At 45.7% G+C, this 25,496-nt stretch overlaps 1 long non-coding RNA gene across 1 annotated transcript in view; it reads left to right on the forward strand.

Moving 5' to 3' along the window:
- Positions 1–15,117, forward strand: part of LOC117220093 (uncharacterized) — a 175,128-nt gene extending 160,011 nt beyond the window's left edge. Inside the window, exons 3-5 of the long non-coding RNA XR_004490176.2 lie at positions 5–320; positions 14,498–14,600; positions 15,034–15,117. This is a non-coding gene — a long non-coding RNA (uncharacterized LOC117220093). The remainder of the gene's footprint in view (positions 1–4; positions 321–14,497; positions 14,601–15,033) is intronic.
- The last annotated feature ends 10,379 nt before the right edge of the window (positions 15,118–25,496 follow it).

Below are 25,496 nucleotides of genomic sequence, written 5' to 3' on the forward strand. Positions count from 1 at the left end.
CTAGGTGTTCTGACCACGTTATCGGAATTTGGAGGCAGCGAGCGACGGAGACGGCCGTTTCCTCTCGCGGATCTTTTCGTATCGGGAACGCGTGGCTCCCTTTCGCCAATTCCGCGTCGAAACACCGGCAGCAAAGCTTGGCGAAACTGCGACAATGGAAATACTGTCGCGACGATCGATTTTACCCGGCCGACAGCAACGGCAGCGGCGAGAGAGCAAGAGGAAGAGGGAAAGGGAGAAGGGACTCGACCGGTGCGCGACATTCAGCCGGCTAATTTCGAGACAATGGGGCCATCGGCAGCTTTTATTTCGCCCGTAAGGTAAAAAGACGGCGAAAAGGGGGGCTGGCGAGGAGCGCGGGGCGGAGGTGCAGCGGCGGATAGAAAAAGGGAGAGCGTGGAAACAGAGGGAGCCGGCGACGCGTTCGGTCCCCCGACGCCTAATCAGCGCAGCTACGTCGTAATTCCGAGGCGCGGATAACGCGGGACCAACTAATCTAATATCGAAGCGAAATTACGCATAAGGGATGCAAATCCACCCTCGCGCCCTTCTCCTCGGTCTCGTTTCTCGTCCGACGCCGCGCGTCCTAATAAACTCCTTTCATTAGAACCGCCTCTCTCCCTCTCTCCCGATCTCTCTGTCTTTCGCTTTCCATCGTTCGTTCGCTCTGTCGTCCTACCGCGTTTCTACCTTTGTCCCTCTCCGTTTCTCTCTCTCTCTCTCTCTCTCTCTCTCTCTCTCTCTCGTTCCAACTGCACTCGAGTCGAATGCGCGGCGAATGAACAAACCGTGCAGTCGTAACACACAGGCTTGGCAACAGCTGCGGAACGAAGCGCGTGGTAGTCGCGGTTTTCTCTCCTACCTCTCGTTTCTCTTCCCCTTTCTCTTTCCCGCTCTCTTTCCCTTTATCTTTCCCTTTCTGTCTCTCTTTCTCCTCGACATGCAGTTCGATCCATCCTTCTTCCTGTGCGCTAGCGCCGCTATAACTCGAAACCCGCGCGCCCTGTCACGCTAACTCGCGCGAGCTCGCCGAATCCAACCCTCGAACACGTAGCTGTGTGCAAGGTGGATGCGCGCAGCAGCAGACACTACACCGGAACGTGAACGTTCATATAAATCTGCGGAGCCGGGCCGGAACGACGCAAGTCAGATTTTCAGAACGCTTCGGTTTGTATCGGAGATCCGAAGGAGTCGCCGTCTCGCGGGCGAAAAAGCATCGTGATGGATTCGTCCGTGCCGTTTGTCGTCCCGGTAATAGCGTTCGCGGGGCCAATATTTCGTGCAACGCATCCGCTCTGTACGAGATAGCGGGATGTTACGGGGGAACAGTCATTGTTGATTCGTTTCGCAGCGGGGAAATATCGGGGGCTGTTGTTCTCGAACGCTGCCTCGAATATCCTTCTGCTGTCCTCATCTATGCGCGAGATAGTTCGCCGGATGAATTGTCATCCGAGAAACTCGCGAGAATTGGGAAATATTTGAGGTACCGAAAATTCCGCTGTTTCTATTCGAGAATCAAGATTTTCGACCGTCCGCGCAGAAAGTTGGCATTAATTCTATTTATCTGCAGAAAGGGGACGTTGATTCGCCGGAAAGCAAACGAAATCGAAAGAAATCCTTTCTCTCTCGCGCGAGGTTCTCCCCGCTTGATAAAACGAATTTCAATTCTACACGGCCTTTTTTATCGCTCGCGCACGAACAAACGTTCGCTTTCAGGTTTTACCATGAATTACACCGCCGGTCCTCAGCTTCCATGGGACCGGGGAAAACCTCCGCGAGAGAGAGAAAAGTCTCGCTCGAACAATAGACCCTTGTAATTTTTACCTAGAAATTACATGCAGTCATTTTCAGTGCTCGACAGCAGCCGAGCGAAGGAAAAGTAGGACAGCTATTACGTAAAACCCTCGGCAGGTTTCTAATTTGGGAAACAAATTCAGCGAGATCTTGCGCGATTTCAATGTATCGCGGAATCGAGCGGTCGGCTGCCACCGAAGGTTTTAACGGAGAACATTTTTCCCGCGATTTCGGCGCAAAGGTGGCCCGAAAACAATATTAAACTGCCGCGCATGTTTACGCGGCCCCTCTTTCACCGCTGTTAAGGGTTAAAAGCAACCCCGAAACGTGTTCCTCCCGACCAACAAAGATCCACCCTCCGCGGGAAAGCAGGCCACACCGATGCACGTTCGGGGACACGTTGCATTGCCACTGCACGTGTGCGGTTGCACGCGGACCCATTGTCGCACGCTCTTGCACCGACGCGTACGAACGAACACACCGCTCTCCTGTTCGGCGAGCGTTCACCTGCGCTCTTGCCCTCGCTACCAACGTGCACGCACACAAAATTACCATTGCGAGGCAATTTTATACGACCCTTTTATTGCACAGCTAAACTAATTAATAATATTCCGCGGCGTGTCTCTCAAACGCACCTATTCGTATTTTGAACACGAAATACATTTCAGATCAAATACATTCGAAAATAAAATATAGTTTCTTAACTGGTCATTTGAAACTCGTCTTTTTCATACAGAGAGACAATCGGCGATGTTAATAAACTGTTTGACCCTTGTATACCATCTATACAATATTGCACTAGAGAGTGTTCCAAAAATGTTTCGCAATCCGGAAATGGGGGATTCTCGAGATAATTTGGAGCAACTTTTTCCTCAGCGAAAATGCAATCCGCGGCATTGTTTACGAGTTATCAACGAAAAATAGTGACCAATAAGCGGCGAGCTCGGCTAGCGCGTGGCGGCCCAGCCAACGAGTGCACGAAGCCCAGTTTCGCTGATTGGCTCGGCCGTCTCGCGTTTATCTCTGTTTATCATGTTCTGTCGATTTCGATCGCGTTATATTAGTCGTCAGTACCGTTCTGACGTCATTGGCCATGCATGAAACTGAGTGGTGATTATCGAATGTTTTAATTAGTTTGTAGGCGTGTTTGAAATCGTCTTAATTAAAGGAGTACCAAAGTACTAAAAAATCGATGGAAGAAATGCCTTATTGTCTCGCGTTGTCAATGATAACCATGCCGCGCCACGACAACCATTGCAATTTGCACGTCGTCCAAAATTTACATAATTCCTGTAAAACCACGTACAAAAGGACAAACTCGAAGAAAAATGGTCGAAGCGAAGAAGGCGAAGAAGCAAAACAGCAAGCGCGAGGAGTCGAACGAAGGCGGGGAAGAGGAAGAGCGAGAGGGAGAAAGAAAAAAGAATGTCGAAAAAGAAAGGGGTGGTTGGAAAGGGGGCTGGAGGGGGAAATGGAGCATGGGTAGACGAGCGCAGCGCTCGGGTCCGGGCGGCAAACAAATATCAAATAAATGGGACGGCTGCGCGAAACCTCGACGTTTTAATTACTGGTATTTAGCCGCGGCATGGAGAGTCAAGGGGTTTCTGGTCTCCCGCGGCCGCCCCTCCGCCCCGTCTAATTTGCAAGCGTTCCTTTTAGGTTTTTCGTAGGGCGGCCGGTAGTTAATACCGGGTCTAACCGCGGCGCTCCGCTCGTCAACGGTTAAGCGTGTTTCGCCTAGCTCGCCGTTGAAAGTTGCAATTTGCGTCGGGTCTCCGGTCTCGGAACTGATTTTCGAAAGAGACAGTCTCATTCCGGGTCGATAATAAGACCGCGTGCGCCACGCGCATTCACGTTACACCAGCAGAAGCGGGATAAAGCGAGAAAGAGAGAGCGTGAGAGGGGGAGGGAGAGAGAGTGAGAGAGAGAGAGTGTGAGAGGGGGGAGGGAGCTAGTGTAAGAGAGAGAGAGAGGAGGGGTGCCGCTAGTGTTTTTCGCGCGCCGCTCGGTTTTACTAATCTGAAAAACGTAAATTGGAACCGGCCAACGAGAACACCGTGAAAGGAGTTCCATTAACTCTCATCTGGCGGGGCGAGGCGGTTGTCACGAGCACGAGATAGCGCGCGAACCTTCAAAAAGGAAACAGGATGCTGAAAAGGAGGAAAAAACCGGCGAGAAACAGGAGTAGAAGGTGGAGGGAGGGAAGAGTGGATAGATGAAATGTACGGGGGCTCGTTCAATTGAATGTGCGATTGCGCTCGGAACTCGTTACGCGGGGGTTGCGCTGTAAAATTAACCTTCCGTAGTTCGGGCAAAGTTCAACAACAGATTGAAGATAGAGCACAGAAACTTTAGCGGGCCCCGGACCGAGCCAGATAAAATAACCCCGCGAGAACGGTCTGGCTCGCGTTGACTCCCGAGTAATCGATGTAACCTCCGAAATTGGTACAAGCTACCCCCGTTTTTTCCCCGTTTCGAAACCGCCGAAGAGGAAGAGGAAGAGAGAGAAAAGAGAGAGAGAGAGAGAGAATGGTTGGTGAACATGGAAGATAACGAACGGTGTAACCCGAAAAAGCCCATGCATAAATTAAAAGTTCATCGGCGGGGATTACGGTCGGAGGAGCGACGAGTTCGATGATCGTTCCGGTATATTGATTAATCCGTGAACGACGGCATGACAGCGTAACGTCAGGTAGTTTCGCGAATTTATCGACACGAGGAAAAAAAAACGAGGAGGGAGCCGAAGAAAGGGGAGCGGCGAGTTCAAATGACGCGAGTCAATTTTTAACGCGAGTGCGTGCCTGCCTGTCTGCGTGGCTGCGTGCCGGAGAGAGGGAGAGTGAACGAGAGTGAACGAGAGTGAACGAGCGAGAAGGGGCGGGGGAGGGAGAACGAGAGGGAAAGGGAGACAAAGAGCGGTACAGGGAGAAGGGTTCGAAGGCGGGAACGGAAGTTCGAGGAGTGAAATATTTAAAGGTAAGCTGTACATCTCACGTCAGCTTATGATACGTGCACGCGAGCCCTGCTACCTGGCTGACACGATATGGATATCATTAACCGGGCGTATTACGAGTGTCGCGGACTTTAACGACCGGTACCTCGTTACCAGATAGGAATTAATTATTTCGGGTTAATGAAGTGTCAAGGGAAGGGGGGGACACGTTGTTCGAAGTTATTCGACGGCAGATATTCCCCGGCCGTTACGGTGCGGCATCGGTGCGCGCCGTGCTAACTACCGCGGGACGGGCGGGAGTTATTTCTAATTACAGGAGCCGCGTGATCCGCGGAGCAGATTACTCGGATCGGAGCTATACGAAGATTAAGGGGAAATTGCCGGGCATGTGCGATCCGCGCGGCCAGGTCCCGCGTGACATCGGTCATTTTAATAATACAGAATGCCACGTGCTACGGCCGTGGCTCTTATCGCGATACAACGCTCGCAGTCTCCGCCTCCGCTCGAATTCTCCGCGCGGCAGGCGAAAATCGACCCTCCGAACACTCGACAATGCTTCGTTGTTTAACCCTCGCCGGGCTTGCGGCGATTACGTGGCTGGCTCTGGTCAAATCCTGCAGATTTTCCTTTACTCGCGTTTCCTTTCCTTCCAACGCGTTTTGCAATTATTCCTCAATTGGAAAGTATTCTTCGATTTTTGTATTTCATTTAGAATAACCTTGGCATAATCTTGGCGTACTCGTATTATTATGACGCGGGTGTTATGCATTCATGATAAAAATGATAATTATGATAAAATTTCAATTTATTGACACTGTTAACAGAAAGGTAACATTTTCGTGTAACTCTTGTTTTACACAATTAACGTAGACAATTTCTTTTTTGTATCGTAAATTCATAGGTACACAGTTTAAGAATTAAGCTACACAGCTAAAAGAAGTTAAAAATGTTGAATACGAAATCACGGCTTTGGAAACTTTTGCAAGCAATGCAGCGTGAGTCCGTTTCTCAAATCTGATGAATAAGTTGACCACCAAAGAACATTTGTATGCTTTTCCCAATGAGACGACTTAATTTCATGAAGCACGTAACGGTAAAACACCGTATGAAGTTATTTAAATCGAGTTGCGTCGTCATAGTTCGCGCATTTATCTTGCTCAATGTCGCCGCGGCGTGTTACATCATTAGTTGCAGTGATAAACTGGACAAGTAAATAAACTGAAAAGTTTACGAACATTGCCGTGTAGTTACGTCGGCCGGTGTAACTGATTTCATATGGTAATTAATTTTAGCTGCAACTAATTTCGCTTGTCCTTTGATTCGTGCTGCGCAATCAATCGCTATTCGGTACATTTGGCACCGTAGGTCACCGGTCACCGACGCGGTCTGGTCGGAAAGTTTACTGTCACCTGTCGATGCCCGCCGGAACGATATCTGGTGAAACGATTATTTATCACCTCATCCCAAACCTAAATATCCATTGACGGTGAGATAAATGTTATTACTGGAAAATGCCAATTATTATCGACTACGATTATTTTTCTTTGCTGTCGGTAGTTCAGTTATTCGACTGTCAGCATGCACTGTGTGTGTGTGTGCTAAAAATAACTATAGTCATTCATGCGAGAGTTATTAACCCGTTGCGTTTGAAATTGTTTTTAATCTTTATACAATAATATTTCGTATCGCATTGCCCACAAAAGTGTTCGTACACCTTTTAAAATGCAATAACTTTTTCAAAACTGAATCAAATGATTTGAATACTTTTTTAAATGATAGGGGGACTAGTCTACTAGAGGATGGCTAAAAAGCTCTTTTTAATTTTGCTATTATTTGGAATGAAAAGAGAAGAATTTTAAAGACTATAGATTTGTTTGTTTCTGGTCGAAATCGTGATAAAACCGCGATTTTTGCGATCTTTAATTTATTGTAACCCGTAACAACGTGAACCGATTTCGATACAATTTTCGATATGGGCTCAAATAAAAAGGTTAAGAAACGAGAAATTTTTATTTTCTTGTCATTCCAAGTAAGAGCAAAATTTAAAAAAAGAAGCATTTCAATCATCGTCTAGTAGACTAGTCCCTCTATCGTCTAAAAAAGAATTCAAGTCATTTAGTTCAGTTTTAAAATAGTATAGCGTTTTAAAATGTGTACGCACACTTTCGTGGACCACTGTACGTGAATTTCATTCCAGTCATTCAAAATGGAAACATTGTAGTTATATATATATATATAAAACTATTTCGAACGTAGAATGAAACAGGCTTCGTGTGCAACGGGTTAACAGTTCCGATTGCGTTTTAACGCGTTAATTTTACACACACAGCTTGTACAAAAATCCTGCAAGCAGATCGTCGCGAGTTTTAGCAATGATAATAGACTCCGAAGCAATATTTACACTGATGAATACAAATTACCACAGAGAACAAACGTGTCGCGGACAAGAAAAGCCTCGCCGAGGGGGGTCAAAAAGTCAGCTGAAAGCGAATCGCGAAGTCAAATAGGTGGAAAGCGACTGTGCCACGGGGTGGCAGATGGCCGAACGCGGCATTAGCGCGTGAAAAACGATTCAATACTATTTATGATTTATAATTCATTACGCTGTAATGGTCCTCGAAGTCCGTTTCCGTGTTTCTTTCTTGAAACGGAGCCTCCCCTCGTCGTGGCGGGGTCGGCGAAAAAGAACGGGGAAAAAGAAAGAACAGGAGAAAAAGACCGAACACGCAGTCCCCCCCGTAGGTCGTTTCATGAAATATAGGAAGCTACTTATCCCACCAACACTTCGCGAGGGTTCATTATCCGGCCGCATAATGATATGGCACTTACGTGCGTACGACCGGCAGCTTGTGCAACCGCGTTCGTTCGAGGCGTTTCAATGGTCGCGAGAACGGTCCTAAAAACGCGACACAGAGGGAGAAAAAGAGAGAGAGAGAGAGAGAGAGAGAGAGAGGGAGAGAGAGAGGGAGAAAGAAAGGGAGAGTCGAAGTAAGTCTAAAGCGAGAAAAAGACAGAGAGGGGGTACGCGAAAGGTTTCTATCGCTTTTGTCCTTTAACATCTTTGCGAGCGGCGACATGTCAAACGGTCCGTCCCCGTCGGCTGTCCTGGGAATATAAACAAAGAGCCGACGACAGAGAGCCTGCAGAAGTATAATGTCCCTTCTGACCCCCTGCTTCTGTGCCTCGTCCCGCGTCTTCTCGATTCCGCTACCCCTCCGGCACTTTTCGTCCAGGCTGTTCCTTATTCCTCGATCCACCTCCTGTTCACCTTTCCCTCCCCTGCCCACCCTCTCTCCATCTTTCTCTCACTTTAACACGAAACGGTTCCCCTGTTTCGCTTCCCCGCGGTCCTCTCCGTCATCTTCGCTCTAGCCTCGATCCATCTCATTCCGATCCACGGTCTCGCTCTCGGCCAGGTTCTTTGCATTGTCGGAACGAGAGCCTTCGCGAGATCTTAATTCCTCTTTGCTAGCTCCATTCCCGGAGTTCTCGAGCGTGAAATCGGCGCCGCTCGCTGCCCCGCGCGGCTCCTCGCCCAGCCGGCCCGCGACAATTCGTAAGAATAAGACCGTGTCCCATTATCGGATCAAGATATTATCATAATTGCCTGGAGCCCTCGACGGCCGCCGACCGGCGCGGCTCGGCGCTGCGGGCTTCCAACGGCCGGTTTGAAATTAAAATTAAAGCAAATACGAAATTAAACTCCTCTGCCGGCAGCCGCCCCCGCTTAGAACAGCTGGGTATCGTCTGCGCGGAAACATTGTAGTTTGCGGGATCTCGCTAAGGATCGCGGGAGGATATCGGAGAGGGTGCGCTTCTCGAGACCGTGCCGGGACGTTGCTCATTTTTATGGGGCTGCGAGCTAGTCGCCGGAAATTATGCGGCCGCGAAATTTATGCGAGAATTCGGGCCGCGCTGGAACGTTTCCCGAGGCATTAAATTATTTAACGATAATGGGCGTCGTTTTAGCGTTTCACTCTATTACCTGTTTCGAACTGTTCCGCAAACAGATACATATATCTGTTTAGAGGCGCGGCGAAGCTGGAAGGGCTTAGCGCAGTTTTCAATCTCGGCTTCCGAAATTCGAAGGGTCTGGCGTCTGTTTGTCCGGAACACCGTCTTAAGTGTGACTTTGGGTTTGTGGATCCAAAATTTTAGTGTGGAGCCTCTTTGCAATTGTTCTCGTTTCAGTGTTTATTTTGGGGGTGTTTTTGGAGAAGCTTTGGGCGAGGATCTACTCGGTGTCTAATCTGAAATGTCAAAATATGTTTATCTAAAATGCGGTGGAGATGTCTTGAATATAATAGAAATGTCTTCCCTCGACAGACATGTACATACATACAAATTTTCAAGTTTATACCTGTATTCTAATTCTAATCTTGAAATTGTCAAATATAATTCTACTTATTTAGACAGGCGTCTTCGAAACCCACACACTAAAAATAATTTTTTTCACCCTCACTAATTTTGTTTTGCAGTTCCTGAAATTACAAAGTTTCTTTCACAAAAAAATCATTGAATAAATTTGGACACATCCTAACAGAAATGACGAAAATAAATACAATCTTGTCATTTTTATAAAGCAGTACACCATGTTACATTCAGATCTGTGTAGGTTTAGCATTAACGAATGATCCACAAAATAGAAAAGTAAATATTTTGCATAATCGTCGAAACAAACATTTATGAAGTCTAGCCTTGCTATCATATTTGCAGATCTCGATCGATATTTGCAGACCTCGTATTTTAAGGAAAACGACATTATCCCGCAAACACAACGATATTAAACATGGCGCCACACCCGATCAGCCATGACTCTTACGGGAGACCTACTATGACCTTTTATAGGAGACGGAGCAGGACTCTCGAATCGTCACGATGCGGTTCGAGAACTGTGTTTCTTCAAATTTAAAAGATTTCCCGTGGCAGGAAGTGCGCAGTCCGTATAGATAAATTCCCCCGGCCCTACTGGACCCCCCGGGTCCAGGGGATCGCTAGCACGAACGTGCCGGAAGTTTTCCCGTGATCTATTGGCCGAGTTTTCGCGGTTGCGGAAGCGCCCCCGGAATTTAACGAGCCACTCAAAACGAATATTTTGTTCTCCCAGGCATCATCCCTACCGCGGAAGATACCGGCGAACCATCCCTCCCCCAGCCCCTCGAAATACTCGGCGGGTAATTAAAGTTTTCTAATTCGCCAGATAAATCGGCGATCCACGATTATAAAAGTCAGGGCGGGACGCGATTTAGGGCGGTCGTTCCGAAACTTTCCGACCTCACGTTCTTATGCGTTCGCAATTTTGCGCGAACGCCCACGGACTGCGATTCCGTGTTCTTCACTATGATTCGGCTTCTTCCACTTCTCCCTCTCCCCTCCTTGGTTTTTTACATTTTCCTCTCTCTTGGATCGCGGCTCAAAGGCTTTCGAAGACATTCAAAGGGGGATGAAATATTTTCTTGCCGGGCCGGGGCGGTGTATCGAATTTTTTTTTTCCGCCTCCAGTCAGCCGTTCGAGCCGTTCGCCCCCCGCGGGCCGTCCATCCAATATACCGGCAATGTGTCTGAAAAAATGAAGCCCTTGAAAAAAAAAACCGACAGGATGGAAACCGACGGATAATACCCGGAACCTATACGGATAATCCTGAAAGCAGTGATATCATCAGAACGACGCGGTCGCGCAATAAAAACCACGGACGCGGGTGGCTGGGGCTCTATCGCGAGCGCTATAAATAGCGGCCGTATCCATAAGTAATATCCTTTTTCGAGCGATCGCATTCGAGTTGCTCGTATCGCGGCCCGGGCTCGATACGATATTTTAAGCCGCTGGTAATCCGATTCCTCCAAGACCGATCGAAGGATCACCAACCGCAAACTCGGCGTGCCCGATTATTCAATTAACCTGCCGGCCGCGAAAAAGTGCACCGTTGCCGTAATGCGTCACGGTCTGTCCAATTCGAATCACGCGTGTGCGATACTACAATTAAATGTCAATTCTCTTCTATACGAATCCGTTCGTTTGTAGTCGTTCCATTCTTAACTATGTAGGCTGAATCATTTTTCGTTGAAATACAGTAATGTCTCTCTAATTGACGCTCAGATTGTGCAGAAAAATGGTCAATTTGGGACGAGGAGATGCGATTATTCGAGTCTCGCGGCTCGTTTTTATAATTGTTGACAATCGGTGACAATAAAAAACGTGCCACAAGGCTCGTATAATCGCATCTCCTCTTCCCAAATTGTCCATTTTTGTGGACGATCCGAGCGTCAATTAGAGAGACATTACTGTATCTCCTGCTTTTTTAACGGCACATAGAGAAGGTTATTTTCTTCAAAGCCGTGCTTTCTGATATTTGTCACCCTTTCAAATTGGATCACGCGGATCACGTTGGATCAACGCAACGTTACAGTCAATGAAAATACAAAAACCAGGTTTAACCCTTTGCACCTGTTTAACCCGATGCGCATGACCGAATTTCATGTAAATGAAATTGTATTGCGATTCGAACAACGGTTAAATTATTAACAGTCTTTAAAATATAATCATATTTGACAGTGTAAAAATTATTTCAACAGCTTTTAGTGATGCCTCAGGGTCATCATTGGAATGCAAAGAGTTAATAAATCGATCTTCGAACGAGCTTCAAGAGAGTTATTCTTCCAAAAGCATAACAGAGCATGTGAACAGAATGTTTCATTTTTCACTATGATCCAAAAGATTATGTGAAAGTTAAATATAATTTGATGTAGACAGTTAAAAGAAACTCGGATGAAAATGGTTCTAAAATTCAATTTGCTGTCGACGTGATAGTATAGCATAGTGTAGCGTAGTATAATACAGTATAATGTGGTATAGTATAGAGCCACGCTGTCGGAGCTCACAGTGGAAACATCAGGGCGTCTTCGTATTTTCGGCGAATCGAGGGGCGACCACCTGGCCGAGCCGGGAGTGCGGTCTTTGTTTAATGAATTACCCTTCTCGACGCGGCGTTAGATTAAATCTGAAGCAAGCCGGTGGGCGTGAGGGCGGTTCAAGTAAATTGATACAAACGACACGCTGCCCACCATCGCTGATCTCCCCCTTTCTCTTCTTTCCCGGCGGGTTTCGCTCTTTTCCTCCTTTTTTCCTCGCTTCTTACCGCGCCTGCCTTCGTCCCACCCCCGCTCGCCGGCCGATTCGATCGGAGAAAGGTGTTCGAAGTTATTTCACCGTCGTATCCCGCCGATCAAAATGCCGAGAGGCGCGGGAATTAATCGCGGAAGTACTTCTGTTCCGTCAAACGTCAGCCCGACACGCCCTGATAAGTGTGCCCTCTGCAAATTGAAATTGAGGATCGCCTTGTGCCTTTTCCGGCTAGGAGCGGTTCCGGAAAACATTCGTTCCGATGATCCTGTTATAGCAGGCGGTTTCGTATCGAGCCGGCGCGGACCGGAGTCTTTAAATATTAATTAACGCGTTCGTTGCCGGCTGGTCCAAGTTTGGACACGGAAGAAACGATGAGCTTCTGCGAACAATAATAAACTCGCGCCTTTTAATCCGACGCGCCAAGAGAGAATGGTTATTCTTTTGCTAGCAACTTTCTTAGAGTTTCTTCGGAGACTGAGTAAATTCTTCGTGCAACCCGTGCCGCAACTTTGTTATCGGCGAGAGAGCCGCATTTGTCAGTTTAACCCTGCCGCATTATTTTGTCTTTTAAATTACGAAATGACACACCGGGATTTTTTTTTTAAATCGAGTTAAGGAAACTTAATAGTTGCAATTGTTTTGCAATAGCGAAAATTGACGTGTTGAATGTTTTATCGGGGTCATGAGAGACCCGGAGATTCCATTGTAGGATTAACCCGCCATATATTATATTATATATTATATAATAGTAATAAATATGTATATATGTATATTACGTATAATTTATTATTATTATATAATATATATTATATAATTTATTATTATATATATTATATCTCTTTATTAAAATTAGTTTAATATAATAGCATAATCTAATTAATACAATATGAACATGAAAGGTAGACTTAAAGTTCGACATTTTTAAATCTACTTTCACGACTAAACCGTCAACATAAAACTGTTTGAACAAATTTGATCAAGTCCTCCGTCTCGTTTCAACGCGATGCATGAAAGAAATTTTCGATCAACACTAATTTCGTTAACTAAATCCACGAAAATCTATGTATATCCCTGCGAAGATCCAGAGTTCAACCACTATAAAAGGAATTCCATGCTACACAAACTCACTCTCGAGCACTGTGGTCACACCATGTGGCTTCCCCCATAGTTTCAAGCTTGCTGAACAGTTTATCCCTCGAACACCGTACCTCGGATCTATTTTGACCCACCTTTTCATCGCTCAACTCTTCATGCTCGAGTGAAATGTTTACTTATTCCTATCAATCCTAGAAGAAGAAAAATACAAATAAATATGATTCTAAAATACAATTTGTTGTATTTGTATGTATCTTCAGCGAAACGCGGCCGGGACCACCTGGTCGCGTCTTTTTCGTTTAATGAATTATGCTTCTCGATGGAGCGAGTCCAGAAAACATATTCAGAAAAATTGATAGGCGCTCTCGAAGCTGTATCGTGCAAAGTCGAATGGCACAGGGGGGCGGGACTACAAAAAATCGGTGGAGCCATAACGACGGGACGTATCGGAATCACGAGAACTTCTGGTGTTGCATTTTCCGCGCGACAGCCATGGCCGCGTCGAGGAATAATGTACTTCCGGCGACGCGTAGGTCCGTCGGGGAAGTTCTATCACCGGGAACGGGCTCGTCGAATCGTCCGATCAGCTTTTTTTTTCCTCTGGAACCGCGAGCGCGTATCTCCCGATCCAATGTAAACTTGCGGGATGATTTACGCGCGACGCGGCTCGGTTTGTTTTTCGGTGCTGTTTATTGCGGGGGTGGTCGGCGAGGACGGGGCAGAGAAAGGGAGAGAAGGAGAGGGAGCGAGGGAGATAAAGGGAAGGGTGGTCGGCAGAGAGCCACGTCGGGACCGGGAACAGTATTCGAGTATTCTCCCTACGGTTTTTCCACGGGGATCGGGTAATGGCGTTCCATCGACGTGGCCCCGGCGCGGAGCGCGACTTATTTATTCGCTTCGCGGCTCGTTGAGCTCCGGCGTTACCCTTCCCCGCCGGCTCCGGCAGCCACTAAATTAATTTTGGACAGGGTGGATGCCGGTCGGGCACGGGGAGCAACAAATTCCTTCCGACACAGTCAATGAGATGCGGCAAGTTGCCTGCGCCACGGTACCTAGGAGAGATTATCCTAAGAAAACTTTCCGGGGGCGTTCCCCCCCTCTCGTACCGTCGCGCCGGTATCCGGGCGTTACTGCAGTTAAACAATCTACAAAATTGAAATAATATGCAGATGTAATTTCGAGTAACTTTATATCGCTGTCCGCCCCCGCGCCCTCCGAGTGTCCCAGAGCGCCGGAACTTCCTGACGAACCTCGATACTTGGAGGTCCCGACGCGACATTCGAGGCATCCGCACCGGAAACGGCCGGATACGCTCTTTTCGGAGAAGAAGTCGCCGAGCGAGAACGAGCTTCTTACGGGCACCAAAGAAAATTAGCTTTTTTTTACGGCCGGCGACCGCGTCGCTGCTCGGGGACTAATATTTGCGTTTATTAAAAGTTCCGTAATTGCGAGACTGATCTAATTCTGGATCGGGGTGCTAGTTACCTCGGTAAATAAGCGAACGGAATTGTTTATGCTCGGGAATTTTCTAGGAATCAAGAGCAGTCCGCTCGTTATCGCCACATCGTGTCTATTTAGGCGCGAGAAGATGGAGGAAGACTTTTTCTACGGGCTGTTCTGCAACGAAAACTGAGGGTAACTGAGACTTTTTCATTCAAAATGGCTCTACATTGTTTCTTTTTTTTATTTCGTTTCAGATACGAATATTATACAGGTTTGAACAAGATAAGATGACACAAACTGTTTATTAAGGATGTAATAGAAAAATGTTGACTTCAATGCTCTTTTGTAAACAAAGTCAATCGGGCTTGATATATAATAGAAGTTTATACCATTTTTTATACTAGTCCCAAATGTGTTTAACTGCTTGCACTATGATTTCTAACACAGCTATATTAATTATTGTATGTCACCTGCAACCTATACACCAATGTCTAAATATTGATAATAGAAGTGTAAAGATTTATTTCGATATAATAGACGTGATTAATGCCCATATTTAATAAATCGCGATAAAAATCTCCATAGCAAATGTGACACGATAAAATAAATAATGAAATTTTTACAGATTTTCACTATCTTGGAAAGCAGAAAACCTCGGTAAGAAATGCTTCTCGATGTTAAACGTCATTAAACATTGCAGAAAATTGTTAACGTCGACTCAAAGATTAAAGCAAAAGTACTAGAAAAAATATGTACCACTTTAATACTTTGACCACCATGTCACTCGTATTTGGATGACGGAATTATCTGTTCAGAATTAATGAAAATTAATTTCTACGCTAATCTATCACATCTTCATGATTTAATAACCTTCAGTAAAGCGTAAAAACGACTTTCCAATTTTACTTTGATCGAACAAAATACTTGCATTGCACGAAATATTCGCGGCGGTTGGCGCGGCAGTGAAAGTGTTAAAGAGCAGGTACAACTGGTGGATACACGAGGCAGTTACAGAGATGCGATTTTTCTTGGATGCAGACGCGAGGCAAGAACGCCTATTACCATCCGGCAGGGAGCGATAAACTTTCTTTTTGCCTGGGCAGTTCCACGAAAGCGTCGGCCTCGGTCGGAAAAGGGGATGATCGCCGAGGACTATGGTTAGCCCGAACGGGGCTAACATAACTCATTACTCGGTGTTTCTTGCACGCCGGAATTCCATTCCCGCTACAATTATCGTTGTCCAAGAAAATCGTGGCCATCCGGCGGCGCGGCGCGACGAACTCGGTATTAGGAATTCTTGCTCGACATCCATCGTCCATAAGACTTGTAATAACGGAGTCACGAGTGTCGTGGGAGGCGTGGGCGTCTGTAAGCTCGCCTGTGCAAGCTCGCGTACGTCCACTCGCGAAAATGTCCGGTATGCGGGCTCGTATATCGTGCACGGTCCATCGCGGCTTCCGAAATGCCGAGGATACTCGTGTCGCGCAGACACTCCCGAGCCAAAGAAGAACTAATATCGATCCCGAGTCATCCATCATGGCTCACTCTATTAAACCAGCGTACCCCATTTTCCCTCTGACCCCCTTTTCGCAATCACTTTACCCGTCCTATTCGACGCCGTTCCAGAGCACCCTTCTTGCCCGTCTTATCCCATCCTTCTCAAGCCCCAAACGCGACGCACCCCTTCGATCCTGCACCAACCCCCGCCGAACCCCACTTTCCGAGCCTCCTTTACCAACCATCGTAGCCAGGCATCGCGGTTTTTCCCGAAACCATCGCCGCTTCTGACTGATACTCCCGGCGAATCTCTATCCTCAGACAGTTTTTCGAGAAGCGCCTCTTAAAGTCGTCCCTGCTCGCTAGAAATCCCGGATTCCTGCCGGGACGCGAGGGAACGATAAGGACAGCTCTGACGGATGCTAGAGGAATGTCTTGGGCGGGATCTACAACGGGGCTAATTACGAGCCCCTTATTCCCGCGACCAGAAAAGGGCGTTCTTGGTTGATGGCCGCGGTACGAGGCCTTCGCAACTGCACACTGGGCCAGTGGGCTGACGGTGTGTTGTAGCATTCGTAGGACTTGGATACTTTGTCCGATGAGACAGAACTAGGTTTGCATCAGTTGCGAGATACTCGAACCGAAACGAAAATCTGCTTCTTCCTCTAACGATCTTAACAGTAAATCTTCCATGGCGGTCAAAGCGACCGGTCTCGCATTTTTTTTTTTAAATTGTTGCAATTATCAAGACTCTTTCTCGAGAAACGATTTAATAAATCCCTTTATTCTAGCTTACGTTGTAACAAAACTGGCAAAACGTCAAGATACATTTAGCCTTGTCATTTGTATAAGTTAAGAGACGCTTTCAGTGCTTGGTGGATTTAGTATGAACACATTATTGACTGAAAAGGCCATATGACTTCTTTTGATAGCTATTTGTAATAAATGTTGCGTCCAACTCCACGGAGTTGCCTCGTATAACAGCCCATCATACTCTTATAGCCTATCGTATGTTCAAAGTTTCCAATGAATTCCTCGTGTTATAAAAAAGTTCTTCATACGTGAATTAACCATACGTGGATTCTTTTTTGTTCGCTTCTAGAAAAAATCGTCGGCAATACGCGTCAATTACTACAAAAATCTTCCGCTCAATAATGTGTTAATAAATCGAGAATACGTCGATTTTCCTGAATTCTTTAAATCTTACTTTTATTCTAGATTGCAGCTACTCATTTTTCTCGCAAATGCATAAAACTCGCAGTCTAGTCATAAGGCACGTTCAAATGATTTATTCAGCCATAAAGCACCTAAAAGTAGAATTCGTTGGGAGTAGACGTCGTCAAGAAGAATTTAGCGAAGAGAATTTCAGACGTCGCCAGATCACCAGGCTGAAAAATTTTAGTATATTAACGTAGTTTAGTTAATGAAATCGTAACTGCATATTCTCTCAATCGTTTTAAATCCTGAAAGTTTCGACTGTTAAGTATTTGGTCCGAAAAGCTGGCCAAAGCTATTTCATTCGTTTTTACGAGATCGAAAGTATTTGAGAATGAAATAGATTTTGTTTGTTTATATTATTTTACTCTAATACAAGCTTCCTTTCGTCGTTTTGAGTTGTCCACCTTTTATCTCACACGTTTCTCTAAAACAATTAAAAACGGTTAGGAATTCTACATGAATTGTTCGAAAGAAAATATATTTCACTGAATTACTAATATTTTAGCATCACTAAGAAACGCACAGAAATTTAAATATTTACTTACCTAAAAAATCGTCTACAAAGAAAAAAGTTGGCGTAATTTCTTTGCGACATTGCAAGTGTGAATCAAACTTGAATTAGTGAATCAAATAATAATGCGAATCAACTATCGCGTAAAGCAAAAAGTTCGCATTTCTCACGAGACTTTTTACATTGACTTTTGGCTAGATTTTGAGGCCGAAATCTCCGCGGCGCGTTGTCAAGGAACCCGAGCAGCCTGTATCTTTCGAACGCAAGAACCGTCGAAGCCGAGATTTTCCGTTTGGTGTCCTGCTTCGAGGAACGAGTCGCAACCGGCACTCGCAAGAATATCCGAAGGCAATTTTCTCGGCAGTTCGAATTCCGTGGCAGTTAAACGCTCGAAGAAGCGGAGCGGACCGCCTCCGACGGCGCGCTGGAAAAAATTGAGGTAGATAGATCGCGGGCTTTTTCATAAACTGTTGGGACGCCGTAAATTTAAAGGGTATCCGGTATCAGGCGGATTTATCTCAGTCACGACGCGTCGCAGCCGCCTCTGCAATCAAAGAACCGAAGATAAAATGCAAGCCCGAAAGCCGATTACCCTATCCCGGCCTGCCCCCGGTGCAATTTTCTTGGGGATCGTAGAACCCGCGAGCTCATCGGCGTCATTAATACCAATATATCTGCATAAACCCGGTAATGACCGAGCTAAATTCCCGGACAGAGGGGTCGTCGCGCCCTTCTTCCCAGGCATCCATTTTTCTCTTGCCGATACCGGAGCCAATTAATTTCTTAGAACGCCCTCTCAATCCAAAGCCGTGAGCCGTGTCTTCGGGATCGATGACGACGGAAAGTTGCATGGTCACGCGTTGACGATCCGTCGACGTTGCTCGAACAACGACGTACAGCGACACTTTTTCTCGACCAGTTAGCCGCACTGGGATATTCGAATGACGTAACAGCAAACAGCTGCTGTAGACACGTGATGTGTAAATTTCGGAGCATCAAGTGCCATTTGAAATTGTCAAATATCGTTCATGATTGCTGAGATATATCTACTATGGTTACTTGTAAATATGAACGTTATTCGTGTCTTCAAAATTGGAACAAAATTTGATTCTTCTGTTATCAAAATCTGGGAATGGAAGTAGATCAGGACGTGTGCAAGAAGCAGAAATTGTTCCTTTCGATTAGAGAAATTATTAAGGAAGGGTTAAAGAGAGTAAAATTCATCATCGATGAAACCATTTGCAGAACCATTTTACCATTAACCTTTTTACCTTTCTCGTCTGCGACATTTTTTCAATTTTACAAATTCCTGAGACATTCAAAAACTTATTCTGGTAAATAAAATTGATGCCATTTTGTAGTATCAAGTCTCCTCCATTCAGCGAGCAGAAAAGTATTGAGCTTCGACTTTTCTGCGCCATTCTATGACTGTTTGAATCGAAAGGGTTCCGCGACGGTTGAACATTCCACTTCACGGAACTCAATAATGTCCGATCTCTCTTCTCGAATTTTATATTTTTGATAACATATACAAATTCAGTAACCGCATAAACGTAAGAGTGCCGATTTCCCTAGACATCGTATGAAATTATGAATTGTGGGGACATGTTTTGTTCTAGGTGTCGCAACGATTCGAGCTTCTCGACATCATACGACGTCCACGTAAGGAACGAATTCTTGGCTGATCAGATAACAGGATCTCCGAACGCGACGGGATTACCAGTTTTCCGGCGACAATGTAACCCGTCCCGTGGATACGGCTAAACGGGCTTAAGGGATTAATCTTTAGTAGTCAATTTAGTAGCTGGCAGAAGTTGGATAAAGTCCGGCGCACGCAGGCTGCTCGAGCCGACGCCGCAGGAGTCGCGAGGACCGGCTCCGTGTTACCTAAGCTAACAATAATTTAATCACGTTCAATAGCGGCCGCGATTGTTGCATCGAGATTAGAATTGAAGGACGACTTAATTCGTGCGACGTCTGCAGACCGCTATCAACGTTCCCGGGGAATTAACATCTCCGTACCGCGGTGAGGGTGCACCTAATCACTGATCACCCTAGGAAGAATCTTAAGAGGATTTAGGGGCTGTGAAAATGGGACATCATCCAATTTGGTGCGCGATCGGTGATACATCAGGGTAGTAAGACAAATCAGAATTGCAGTCTTTCCGATTTTTGTTCTCTGTGGAGACCGTGAATTTTTGCATCTTTTACGAAATTGAGTATGTACCAGTTAACACGAAAGGAAGATTACCAGAATTTGTAAATAAATTAATGGAAGAGAATTTTCAAGGATCCTTTCTGTCATAGTATCATTATGGAGACCCTGTCATAGCAATCGTGCGCCATTAAATCACGTTCAGTAACTCAATCTTATCGGTTCTTCGACGAACATTATTTGAAATATATGTTCCTTTTTGCTGCAGCATTATCATCGAAGATGTTATTGATATGCTCCTCTCGCTCAAGATAGTCTGAGTATCCCAAATCGTACTACTTAGAAAAAACATTACAATTTATTGGTACAATTTGGGAGGTACAATTTGGGAAATTCTATTTAACAAAATCAATATAACCTACAAAAGAATTGCAATTGTTATATAAAACAAATGTAGATAATCCTGTTGTATGCAATCCTATTAAATCGATTAATCAAAGTAACTTAGTAACCGACAGCAAAATGTCATAATTTGGTTAATATTTGCCATACGACTATACCCAAAACATATATTGTACTCACCTGATTTTCAACAAACGGAAACAAACTTAACGGCATTGAATTTTTGCCCACGCCTACAAACTGGTAATTAAGTTTATATTACTGCCTCTAAATGCTACTAATGTACAATAATTCGATAGAAATATAGGAGGTACGATTTAGTGGACCCCAGTACGAATTAGGCAACTTTGCCTTACCACGTCGAATCGAATACTGTGTACACCATAGTGACAACAATCGCCTAGGTTCTTCCAGGCTGTCTTCCAGGGTCGAACGACCTCAGAGAAACCAAACAGCTCCATTCAGAAAAACGCAACATCATCCCGGCACCTTTGAGTTATTAATTTCCGAGGAAGAGTCCCCTTAGGCGAAGTTCGCCCCTTGTCTCGTCTAATTCCGATCGAAAGATTTTATTGCCTCTTCGATAGTTCCGAAACAATCTTCATATAGCTCGGCAGCCCCTGTGATCCGGCCAAGTTTCGCGTCAATCTAGAGACTGGGAACTTCGGGGTATAAAAATGAAAGGAGATAGTTGGTCGCTTGGGCCGCGTACCGAGGCCGTTCTCGAAGCGCGAGTCTCTCGGCAGCGGGATTCCTGTATTCAGCGAGATAATCTCGGCCGTTGCCCCGTAACTTATTGTTCCTTTCATCGTCCGGCGATAATTAGGGGCGTAATATCGGCGCCGATATCGCTTATCGTGGAAATGATCCCGACAATGAGCGATTTATGGGACTGCGCGGAGTCGCCGTGGACGGCCAGCGATCACCAGGGCCCCGGCATAAAAGATCCCATACACAGCGCGTGTCCATTGTATCGCGTGCCTCCAGAGACAAAGACCGATTACCGTGGGCGGCGGGTGACTTCGCGGGAAATATTATTCGCGGTGAAAATGCGCCGGGTCCGCCATTGTGCCCCGGCTCTGACGCAGAAATGAAAAAGAGGAAAAACCGGCGCCCCTCCCCCCGCTTCCTCTTCCGGCGCCCACCAACGTCGGTTATCGTTTGTAATACTTCGGTCTAGCCCGAACGTGCGACGAAGAACACCGAGATAGAGGAAAGATGGCCGAGATCGCCGTAGGAGGTGGACCAGGGGGGTGGGGGAGGCTCGGTTCCTTCCGTAACGCAGTAAATCGATTTCCTATTATCAAGCCATTCTTCCCTATAAAGGAACCGAGTAGATAGATTATCCGCGGCATTATCAAACCGTTCTTTTTTATGGCCGGCAGTAATGGGTCCCCGGAACCAATGACACGCTCCATTCTTGGCTTTACAACGCCCTGTGACTACGCACTATCTTCGACTTCGAAGGACACCACGCGTCACGCATAGGCGTAAACAACGCTCCTAGCCGATCCGCCCGTTTGATGGGAAGATCGTGACTCGAGGGGTTGCCGGAGATAATTAGTTCGTTGGCAGACGGACGCGGAGTTTCCCGGCCTGAGGAAGACGGGTGGTCCGCGCCGATCCTGATTGACTGATCAGTTTCTGCCGTGCTGAGCAACATTTCGCAACGGGTTCAAAATTAGGTTGCTAGATTTTATTTTTCGATTAGACGTCGAGCAATTTTTCTGAACGAATTACACGCCTTTTCAGCAACAGTGGTTTCCCAAAGGAATGCTCTCGAAGAAGAAATTTAATTGGTCGTTTGATCTAGCTGAAGAAAAAAATCATCTGCAGAAAAGAAAAAATGGTTTAAGTCATGTTGCGAAAAATGTCGAGGTCGTCGACTATCTTCTGAAATGAATAGCATTGCAACGAGTTAAATGCAAACATTAATCAAGATTTATCTAAATAAAATCTTTTTGTCGCATATATTTCAAGCATCGTGTCTTTTGGAAAGAAAATTTGTTTCGAACAAGTCGACGTAAAGATTTTCGATGTAAAATCTTCTTGTTGCATATTATTCTGAGAATGATTTCTCTGGTCATGTTTGAAACGAATAAAGAATAACGAAATAATTCATCATCTGAGATCGCTATTATTTCAATTATTTCATTACTTTTATGTTCAAATAACAACGACGAAAATAACGATTCGAAATGAATTATTTCACATAGTTTCTTCTTATTTTCATTTCAAATCAAATTTTTGTCCAAGTCCGTTTAAGATTAATATCGATATGAGCGACCGAAGCATATTTGGAGGCCCATGGGGGTGGCATTTACGACCAGCCGGTAGAATGGCAGAGGGGAAGAGAAACTGGCGTGGAAAGGACAATTCATCGTCTCGATCGAGTGAAAAATTCGGTCGGGGTGATCGCGGCTTCAAATCCGGGCAATGTTCGCGGTCTGGCGTGAAATTACGGGACCGTTTTCCCGGCGCGAGATCATCCCCTCTGACCTCTAGTCACTACATTAAGCTTATCCGTCAGCGTTTCGCCCGGAGAGGGACGAAACGTCTCGACGTCGCGACGGGCGAAATCGACGAGAGACACGCGTGCACGCCGCGCCGCGTCGGTCGTCGTTCACCGTCCTCGACAGTTCATTGAACGCGAGATCGTTTCTCCTCGAGCAACCACCGACCATTGCGGCCTGTTCAACCAGCAAAACATGTAGATAGTCCTCGACGGAGCCGCGAGAAACCCATCCCCCCCGACACAGGCGCAGACTCTCCGAAGGAAGATCTCCGTGGAAAAAGGGAAACGCGAAGTCGCGCTGGGAGACTCGAGGAAAATTTTCTAACAAAGCGGAGCTCGCCCGGGATCTCCCTGGTGCCGGGACTGTTTGAACACGAAACTGGTTAAATATTTAGAAAAGACTCAACATCGGTATAAATTGTACCGGTGCTACGGTCGTCCCGTAAGCTCGTCCTTTTTCTAATTGACCTAATTGTCCCGCTCGAATAATGCCGCGGATTAATCAGTCGTGATAAATTTTATGAGAAATTGGAACAGTAATTATTCTTTGCGGATTATAATGTGTTGGTGATATAGCTATTTTACGTATTTTCGGTAATATTTTGGTAATATTTTCCATCATATTTTGTTTCAAATAATCCAGACATATTTTTGGTTTAAGTTGTAGGTGCTGCAATATTTTTCACGCGGACGAGCAGCCTGAAATTCATTTCGACGCAAATAGGCGTCATCGGTAGTAATCGTGATAACCAGTTGTCCATAAAATATTTTACCGATACCAGGATTATTACTGCCAGATTTTTAGTGTTTTTGCTTAGTCTTCGGAAGTCGTTTATCAAAATTAAATCCAGGAGCATCGCGTATCACGGTATACGTTCTCGAATTTAAATGTATCATACAGAACTCGATCATTCAGTTTACACAGTCTAATGTACAAAAATGGTACATGATGTTGACTACAACAATTGAAAAATTCATGTGGAAACAGCACAGTTTGCAGTGATTAACAGCGCCCGTCTTGAGCCTTCGATACCCGCAAACGCAGATTTACTGCGAAAAAAACGCAATAGCCAGCACGGATTTGGTTTATTAGCAACGCATTAACGAGCGCCGTACAATGCGCTGTCGCAGACGCGTACCTTTTGTAACTCCGTTTTAACGGCGGCCACCGTGCCGCGTGAAATATGCTTGACCCGTTGGGGCCCGTCATTCAAACAGCTTTCAGCGAATTAATTTTTACGGGATTTCATTCGGACGACGAGACATTTAAACGACCGGCAATCGGTGAAACGTGGACATAATTTAAAACAATGTTATTTTTGTTCGCGAATCACCGACCGACGTTATAACCAGGGAATCTGTTGTCGCACGGTGTTACGAATCGTCAATCTAGCTGGACGAAATTCGAAACGAACGATTTTACTACGTTCATTAATTCGCATAAGTAGAACCGTATCAGGTATGAGCAATAATCATACTTTTGCCAGTATTAATCGGCTTTCGTTGGCTAAATAAAATTTCGTTGGCTATTTCTAATAAAATTATAAAATTATCGCTAATAGTTGAGATTTGAGTTGTTATAGTTTGATAAAAAAAAAAAATTATACGACGGTAAATCTGAACTCATTTTAAAGCTTCGAGCCTCTATTTTCGTTATCCATCGTTTATTTTCTTCTAAAATATTTTTACATGGAACAGCAAGTAGGGAACTGATAATACGATTTTCGTGGAAAATGGCGTAAAATGGAACGTCACCGAAAATATTGGAAAATTCTCGTCATTAACGAATATTCGATAGACACGAGCATCGAAGCTTAATTTCCTACAACGTTCCCTTAAAACCTGTTTTTCATCGTTTCATTGAGTTCTCCGTAGCGACTGTCCTGTCAACTGTACAACAATCTAAAGTCTCCGGCAATGCTGACAACAGAAATTAGAAAATGCGGCGGTGATTGCAAAAAAAAAAAAGAACGATCATATCTACGCGAACGTCGATCGATCGAACGTGGCAATCGCCGGGGAAGCATGGTCGTTCCCGTCCATGGATCGACCGACCACGGCTTGTCTGCTCGCATTCTTCGAGCATGTCACGCGCGATTTTGATTTTCGCTGCTCGACGTACGGTCGTGCCTGCGTCTCTGCCGCCAGCCGCGCCACGTATTGAATAACATTCCTTTCAGCGAGACCGGGAAATCGAGTTACGCTTATAAATTTCCCCTCATAAACTCGTCGGTCGAGTTCTTTCGCGTTCTATTCCCCGGCGGATCTCTCTTTCATCCCGAAAACGGGTCAACAAGTTTTATGTCGTTTACTTTGTTTACACGTTCCCGAGCGCGGAGCGAGCAGCGCGACTCAAAAATCGAATTCCCCAGACAGATTCGTTTATGGAAGCCAATCTGCCAGCGAACGAGAACGTTTCTTTGCTCCCGTCCCGCCCGACGCCGGATACGCGACTGCTGCGAGCAGTTCCTGCCATTATTCGACGCCACGAGGGACGATTTAGGTATGGCGTACGTTCTATAACTAATCAATTGTACAAACAGCAATGCACTCGCCCCGAGCACTCCGGAAACTGCTTTTTCGCTCGGAGATTCGTTCGAAAGTTATTCGCCAGTCATCGAGCGAGAGAGATTCCTGGTCGATCGATGCCCAGATTCGTTCGCGATATTTCCCTCTACGTATTTTACCGGAGAATTTTGGAAACATATTGTATTCTCTCATAATGCAGTGTTTTCGTGATCACGCTTTACGATAAGATTTATTTCGGTTCGCGAGAACGAGGAAGTTTCG

Source organism: Megalopta genalis, chromosome 10, assembly GCF_051020955.1.
Source record: "Megalopta genalis isolate 19385.01 chromosome 10, iyMegGena1_principal, whole genome shotgun sequence".
Taxonomy (NCBI): domain Eukaryota; kingdom Metazoa; phylum Arthropoda; class Insecta; order Hymenoptera; family Halictidae; genus Megalopta; species Megalopta genalis.